At 45.8% G+C, this 8,283-nt stretch overlaps 1 long non-coding RNA gene across 1 annotated transcript; it reads left to right on the top strand.

Annotated features, from left to right (window-relative positions):
* Positions 1–210: 210 nt before the first annotated feature.
* Positions 211–7,779, top strand: LOC148007723 (uncharacterized). The gene is made up of 2 exons (XR_015647123.1): positions 211–438; positions 6,335–7,779. It is a non-coding gene; the product is annotated as an uncharacterized LOC148007723 (long non-coding RNA).
* The last annotated feature ends 504 nt before the right edge of the window (positions 7,780–8,283 follow it).

Raw genomic sequence — 8,283 nt, 5'->3', positions numbered from 1 at the left:
TTAATGGGACTGATTCATGGGACGTCTGGCAGGAAGACATCTCCCCCCAGCTCACTCAGGGCCATCCTCCAGACCCTGATAAGCCCCTGACTTCTAACACGTACTCTTTCTGCTTTGTTCTCACTGCTATGTTTGAATGAGCCAATTGTATGTAACCACGCCAAAACCCCCTAGCCTTCTCTATATAACCCTCTGACTTTTGAGTTTCGGGGCCGACACCTCTGTCTCCTGCGTGGGATACGTGTCGGCCCGGAGATCTCTGTAATAGGTCTCCGTAATAAACCTCGCCTTTGCTTATTACATCCAAAATGGTCTCTCTGTGTCTGGGGTCCGCGATTTCCCAAGACTTGAGTAAGGGTCTCTCTGCGTGGGATCTTTCATAATGGGGGCTCGTCCGGGATCTGCGCGACCACCCCAGACTCCGAAGACCCCTTGGAGGTGAGTTGGATGTTTGTCTGAGTGTTTCTGTGTGAGCGGCGCCGCATTTGTCAGTCTGTGTCTGTCTGTTTTGGTTCCGCCGTGTGTGTATATGTGTGTGTCTCGGTACCGGTGAAGTCTCACTCTGGTCAGTACTTAGAGAGTGGACGTGGAGTCTCACTCTGGTCAGTGCTTAGAGAGTGGACGTGGAGTCTCACTCTGGTCAGTACTTAGAGAGTGGACGTGGAGTCTCACTCTGGTCAGTACTTAGAGAGTGGACGTGGAGTCTCACTCTGGTCAGTACTTAGAGAGTGGACGTGGAGTCTCACTCTGGTCAGTACTTAGAGAGTGGACGTGGAGTCTCACTCTGGTCAGTGCTTAGAGAGTGGACGTGGAGTCTCACTCTGGTCAGTGCTTAGAGATGGACGTGGAGTCTCACTCTGGTCAGTGCTTAGAGAGTGGACGTGGAGTCTCACTCTGGTCAGTGCTTAGAGAGTGGACGTGGAGTCTCACTCTGGTCAGTGCTTAGAGAGTGGACGTGGAGTCTCACTCTGGTCAGTGCTTAGAGAGTGGACGTGGAGTCTCACTCTGGTCAGTGCTTAGAGAGTGGACGTGGAGTCTCACTCTGGTCAGTGCTTAGAGAGTGGACGTGGAGTCTCACTCTGGTCAGTGCTTAGAGAGTGGACGTGGAGTCTCACTCTGGTCAGTGCTTAGAGAGTGGACGTGGAGTCTCACTCTGGTCAGTGCTTAGAGAGTGGACGTGGAGTCTCACTCTGGTCAGTGCTTAGAGAGTGGACGTGGAGTCTCACTCTGGTCAGTGCTTAGAGAGTGGACGTGGAGTCTCACTCTGGTCAGTGCTTAGAGAGTGGACGTGGAGTCTCACTCTGGTCAGTGCTTAGAGAGTGGACGTGGAGTCTCACTCTGGTCAGTGCTTAGAGAGTGGACGTGGAGTCTCACTCTGGTCAGTGCTTAGAGAGTGGACGTGGAGTCTCACTCTGGTCAGTGCTTAGAGAGTGGACGTGGAGTCTCACTCTGGTCAGTGCTTAGAGAGTGGACGTGGAGTCTCACTCTGGTCAGTGCTTAGAGAGTGGACGTGGAGTCTCACTCTGGTCAGTACTTAGAGAGTGGACGTGGAGTCTCACTCTGGTCAGTACTTAGAGAGTGGACGTGGAGTCTCACTCTGGTCAGTACTTAGAGAGTGGACGTGGAGTCTCACTCTGGTCAGTGCTTAGAGAGTGGACGTGGAGTCTCACTCTGGTCAGTGCTTAGAGAGTGGACGTGGAGTCTCACTCTGGTCAGTGCTTAGAGAGTGGACGTGGAGTCTCACTCTGGTCAGTGCTTAGAGAGTGGAAGTGGAGTCTCACTCTGGTCAGTGCTTAGAGAGTAGACGTGGAGTCTCACTCTGGTCAGTACTTAGAGAGTGGACGTGGAGTCTCACTCTGGTCAGTACTTAGAGAGTGGACGTGGAGTCTCACTCTGGTCAGTACTTAGAGAGTGGACGTGGAGTCTCACTCTGGTCAGTGCTTAGAGAGTGGACGTGGAGTCTCACTCTGGTCAGTGCTTAGAGAGTGGACGTGGAGTCTCACTCTGGTCAGTGCTTAGAGAGTGGAAGTAGAATACGTGTTAGTGTCTGTTGTCTGTATTCTGTTTCTGTGTTTGGTATCCCAGAAGCAGCTAAGGTTAAGCTGCAGTTTGGGCCAGGTACTGAAGGTACCAGGCATCTGTGAAAATTGGTTATAAGATGCTTTGTCTTGATATTGTTTGTCTGGTTTGTTTTCTGTGGTATTGTCGAGTGTCTTTTTGGCTTTTGTTTCGTTTTTAAGTTTAGACTGACGACTGTGTTTAAAATCTTGGACTGACGACTGTGTTTAAAATCTTGGACTGACGACTGTGTTTGAAATCATGAAACTGTTTGCTTTGTTCGTCATAGAGTTTTACTTGGTCCTCTTGGTGCTTAAGTTAAAAGTTAAAAATAATTTGCTTGAGAGAAATTGTTTTCTGCCAAGGAGTTTTGTCTTTCTCTCTTGAGCCTCCTCCCCAAGGAGAGAGGCCCCTCCCTTTACTCCCCTTGATCAGCCTAGCTGCTGTTAACAGTTGTGTAAACAGACATTAACAAAAACCTTGAGGACAAAACCTCTCATAAATAAAAAAGTTCCCCAGATTAGGCCTCCGGTATAAAACAAGTATAGTGAGTAAGAAACTTAATTTTATGGACCCCGCTCTAGTGGCGGTGTGTTGGTTGATAGCCAACGTTAATTTTTTAAAACATAGTGTTTTATCTGTGCTTGTGCTCTCAACACACAGTAGGGGGGAGCGAAATTAGCTGCGGAGCTGCTACAGCGAGCATGGGGACTTCTCAAGTCTCACCCAATTTTTCTGGCTCTTCAGGAGCTGTTTAAAAGGAAAAGGCTTAAGGTAAAAAGAAACACTATAGAGAGATTTCTTAGTGAATTACTACACCTTGGTTCGCGATCTCTGGGAATCTCACGAAGGACAGCTGAGATAAACTAGAAAAAGATTTAAATTTTGCTTGAGAGCAAGGATTCTTAAAGGCGGAGTTTCAGCCGGTATGGCACTTAGTGCATAGCTGCCTAAAAGATCAGAAATGCTGTCAACAGGCTATAAAAAAGGGACAGGCTGTGTTAGAAATGCTACATGAAGAATGATCTAAAAAGGCTGAGAGTGAGGTGGGGGAGGACTCTAAGAAAAACAAGAACAAGAAAGGAATTTCTGCTTTTAGTGACCAGACCTTCAACTCTTGCTCACAGAAAGAGGGTGCTCATTAAGAGAAGTTCTTTAAGGAGCCTGCCTTATCTGCTGGCCCTATTCCAAGAGAGGAGCCAGTCTCCAGCATTAAATTACTTTTCTCACTGGTCATCATTAACATGGAGAATGCCTTTGATCCTATCCCCACAGCAGCCAGTTCCTGCCCCTGTGGTCGAAATGTCCCAGGTTGGGGGACAGAGAAGCCCCTAAAATAGTTTCAAAAAATCTACTACAAATGGTGAAGAACTTTGTTTTGTTTTGCCAGTCAGAATTTAAAATTCAGGCTTTGGCTGTGGCCAAGGTCAGGATTAATGTTTTCTTTTCCATGGGCCTTTAGCCCACTGAGAAAGTTTGGTAAAGGGCTGCTACTGAGGTCCTGAAAGCCCCAGGTGAACTGGTTACAATTCTTTTGTCAGCTGCTTAGTATCTAACACCCAGGTTCTAACCTCTCTCCATCCTTTTGTTATTAGTTCTTACTGGAAGCCTAGTGCCATTTAGAGGATGGGTCTCTTGAGCGATAAAGCCACTGAGCTGGCACTAAAAAAAAGTACTCCTTAAGGGAAAATCTAAGTCCAGAGAGACAACCGGTAACAGATAGGCTGCCCCTCTGCTCACTTTTCTGTTTCACAGACACAAGGTCTTTTTGTCCCAAAAAAGCCTCCTGGCTTAGCTGTGTGACTAAATGCTGTTTGCCCTCTTCAGTGGACCTCTATTCTCAAGATTCCCTTGTTTTCTCACCATCCCATTTAAGATGCTTGTTAGTAACTGTTACAGGTCTCCTTTACCACCGAGGAAAGACGGAATCCTACTAGAGGCCAGAAAAAGTGTTCCAGAGATGGATAGAAGGCCCTCACTTCTGCCTGCTCTCTTCAGACACCTAAAGGTAGGGAGTGCCAGGTCTGCTGCCAGGCTCCAAGGGTGGGTCTCTGAGGGGCTAGAAAATGCCCCACCAATCTGGCTAAGATAAAAAAAGGATATAAAGAAAAAGTTACAAAAATTTGAAGGGTTAAGTTGCTGAGAGTTAGTATAAGTTACAGAGAAAGTAAGGTTAAAAAAGAAAGAGGTAAAAAAGAACAGAAAGCTAGGGAAGAAAAGAGACAAAAAGAAAAAGAAGTTAAAGAGCTAAAGAGAGATAAAAGACAAGAGAGGAACATATACTGGCCACAGTAGTTAGGGAACCTAGGAAGATAGTACCTGGCAACAGAAGAGAATTCCTGGCTAAAGATCAGTGTGCCTAATACGAAAAAAAAGGACATTGGGTCAGGGACTGCCCCAGAAAGAACAAGAGGGGACACTGGAGAGCCTCTTGGTGCTGGTTATACACAGAGATAGAAGGGAAGCCCGCCCAGTTGTTTTGTGGATACAGGGACCCAATGCTCTGTGCTCCTATGCCCCCCAGTGGGCCAATATCCAAAGACCTTGAGTACAAAGAGCTACTGACAACGAACAATACTTATGGACTGCCCAAAGAACAGTGGACCTTGGCGTGGGCCGGGTAACCCACCCACTAATTCATGGTCATCCCTGACTGCCCCTATCCCTTGCTCATGAGAAAACTGTTCTCCAAAATGGCTTACGTGGGCTAAAATGGCTGGGTGAGGCCAGGTGTATGCATATCTACAGACTATAAATGTGGAGCTTAAGACCTGTCTCAGTGCACCAGTACCTGATGCTGGGAGATGTGTGGCTTAGTGCTTTTCGGCCTGAAACACATCACTCCTGCCAGCCGGGCACTAACAATTATCACCCAATCCAGGACTTAAACTGTGATAGAGTGGCTGATGTTTTGCCTTTGGATAGAGTGTCCCTAAAGATGGGACCACTGGTCAGCTGCCATGGACTAGATTCTCCACTGGTTGGGGACAATCTGGTCACCTTGCTGCCCAATCCGGACCTGGAGCCACCACAGCACGAGTGTCAAACACTGACAGAAGCACATGGGTGGAGGAAAGACCTCTGCGACTGGCTGATTGACCCCTGCTGAAAGCCGAGGACCTTGTCCACAGACGGGAACAGTTCTCTTCATGAATGAAGGTCAGAGACAAGTGGGTGCTGCCATGGTGGACAACACAATGTCATCTAGAATGGCTGAACCCCAACCCCCCCAGCACATCAGCGCCACAGATGTCTTTGCCATCTCTTAGATGCCCTAATGAAGCCAACAACTGTGAGTACTATTCATTGCTTAGGATATCAGGAGGAAAGAGATTCAGTGACATGGGACAGTAACAAAACAGATAAAGTGGCTCGAGAAATGGTTATACAGGAGCCTATCCTGGTTACAGGCCTACAAGAGACAGCCACTGGGAACTGAGATTGGACTAAGGGATGGCCTCACTTAGAATGTACAACAGAAGAAAAGGCCCAAGTTGTTTAAAAGATAAAAGGACAATGACACACTTGAGGAGAAAGCTATACCCCCCAAAGAACAAACAAAAGACTCACTTTGCCAAATTAAGAAATGGACTCATTTAAGAGATAAGAAGTTTGTCCAAATAGTTAAAATATATATAATAGACTTTAAGATTTTAGCCAAGAGAGACAGTAAAAAGTATAAGATATGTCAATAAGTAAATGCTTAACAAGCAAACAGGGCAAAGAGACCTAGAGAGTTTAGTGAAAAGTCGAAGTGAACTTCACTGAGATAAAACCAAAAAAATATAATCACAAGTATCTCCTAGTGCTTGTAGATACTTTTTCAGGAATAGATAGAAGCTTTCCTCACCAAACGAGAGACGGCCTCTACAATCATCAAGAAGATACTGAAAGAAATCTTCCCCAGGTCTGGAATGCCCAAGGTAATCTGGTCAGACAACGGTCCTACTTTCATTGCCAAGGTAAGCCAGGGTGTGGCCAAGTATTTAGAGGTCGATTAGAAATTACATTATATTTACAGACCTCAAAGTTCAGGACAGGTAGAGTAAATAAATAGAACTCTAAAAGAGACCCTAAACAAATTGACTATGGAGACTGGCACAGACTGGGTGACACTCCTTCCCTCCTGCTCTCTTCAGAGCAAGAAATACCCCTTCCAAATTCAGCCTTACCCCCTTTGAGATCTTATATGGGGCCTCAGCTCCCCTGACTATATTAGATGATGTTACTGAACCAACATGTCATAGTGCCATAGTAATAATGATTTGTGTGCCAGGCTAAAAGACCTACAGGTGATACAGAAAGAAATCTGCTCACAGCTGACAGCAGCCTATGCCCCGGAGACCCCTGAGACATCCCATCAGTTCCAGGTCGGAAGCAGCTACACTGAGCCCAGACACTCGAGCCTCGCTGGAAAGGACCATACCTGGTGCTGCTGACCACCCTGACAGCTGTCAATTCTCAGCCCTCACCAGCCGTGTACTAGCTGTTGGGGCTGAGAGCTGAGACTTAGAGGGACACTCAACATGTTTGCCCTGGGTTCCATCGAGATAGGTGGGGGGATAGGCTTGATTTCTATTACAAATGATGTAACATTATATATGTTAATACTCCTAACACTTCTTGGGACTGTGCCTCAGGGATCACTACCTGTATAAGTTTAAAAGTTCTGAAAGACAGTAATGACCTTGGTGTATAGGTTTAGATAGTGTCCAGATAGAATCCTGATGCCAAAGACTTTTTAGCTGACCTCCAAGAATACCTAACCTCCCTCTCAGAGGTAGTCCTTCAAAATAAGAAAAGATTAGACCTGATATTCCTTAAAGAAGGAGTCTGTGTGCTATACTGAAAGAAAAATGTTGCTTCTATACAGACCATTCAGGAATAATTAAAGACTCCATAAATAAACTTAAAAAAAGGTTAGACAAAAGACAGACAGGAAAACACATCAGAGATGGTTCGAGAGCTAGTTTAGTAGATCTCCCTGGATGACTACCCTACACTCTGCTACAGCTGGGCCATTATTAATAATTTTCTTGGTTTTAGTTTTTGGCTCCTGCGTGACAAACAGGTTAATTGCTTTTGTTAAAAATTGAGTGGGTGCTGTGCGGTTGATGGTTGTGAGACAACAGTACCAGTCAGTTAGGACAACTGGTGAGACCAAATAAGACTTGATATCAAAATTCTAAGATTAGAATTATTTAATAGGAGAAGACGGGAATGAAAAGAAAATTATACGAATTCTAGGTTTATAAATATAAAAATTAAAAAAATAAACCCCAAAAGGCCACAGACCCAGGGCTAAGCCCTGCAGCCAAGACTAGCAGGCCATAAAGATAAAGGAGCACAGGAAACACTGTTCAGGCAGGACTGACAAGCCATAAAGAAAAGGAATGCAGGAACCAGCCTGAGTTAATGGGACTGATTCATGGGACGTCTGGCAGGAAGACATCTCCCCCCAGCTCACTCAGGGCCATCCTCCAGACCCTGATAAGCCCCTGACTTCTAACACGTACTCTTTCTGCTTTGTTCTCACTGCTATGTTTGAATGAGCCAATTGTATGTAACCACGCCAAAACCCCCTAGCCTTCTCTATATAACCCTCTGACTTTTGAGTTTCGGGGCCGACACCTCTGTCTCCTGCGTGGGATACGTGTCGGCCCGGAGATCTCTGTAATAGGTCTCCGTAATAAACCTCGCCTTTGCTTATTACATCCAAAATGGTCTCTCTGTGTCTGGGGTCCGCGATTTCCCAAGACTTGAGTAAGGGTCTCTCTGCGTGGGATCTTTCAGTAGCATTCAGTAAAGTAGTATATTGGCAATGCTCTCCGGATTTGTCTCTCGAGTGGAAACTGAATTCAACCAATTAATGTGCTAGTTAAAATTACCTGACTTTTAGGATCTAGTTACTGGGGGTCATCCACAGGAGCCCACTTAAGACTTTAAACATAGTACAAATCTGATCTGTAGATAACAGTTGGTAAATTACCATCCAAGCTCTTGCAATTCTTAGAGCTACACCTCCACTGCTAATGTATCCATGAGTGTCAGTTAATGAGGCACTAATGCAGCGGAAAGCCAGCCTGACACCATACCTGCCTTACCTACTCATGCCTGTACTTGTAACACGGGGCAGTTGTGTCCTGTGCCGTCTCTCCTAAAAGAAATTCTCTGTAGCTCTTTTGAAAGGGGCTAGAAATTAAAAACAAAAACAAACAAAAAACA

This window comes from Rattus norvegicus, chromosome 1 (assembly GCF_021556685.1).
Source record: "Rattus norvegicus strain SHRSP/BbbUtx chromosome 1, alternate assembly SHRSP_T2T, whole genome shotgun sequence".
Classification (NCBI taxonomy): Eukaryota; Metazoa; Chordata; class Mammalia; order Rodentia; family Muridae; genus Rattus; species Rattus norvegicus.
Note: the sequence above shows the minus strand (reverse complement) of the source record. Positions and strands in the feature narration are given on the sequence as shown.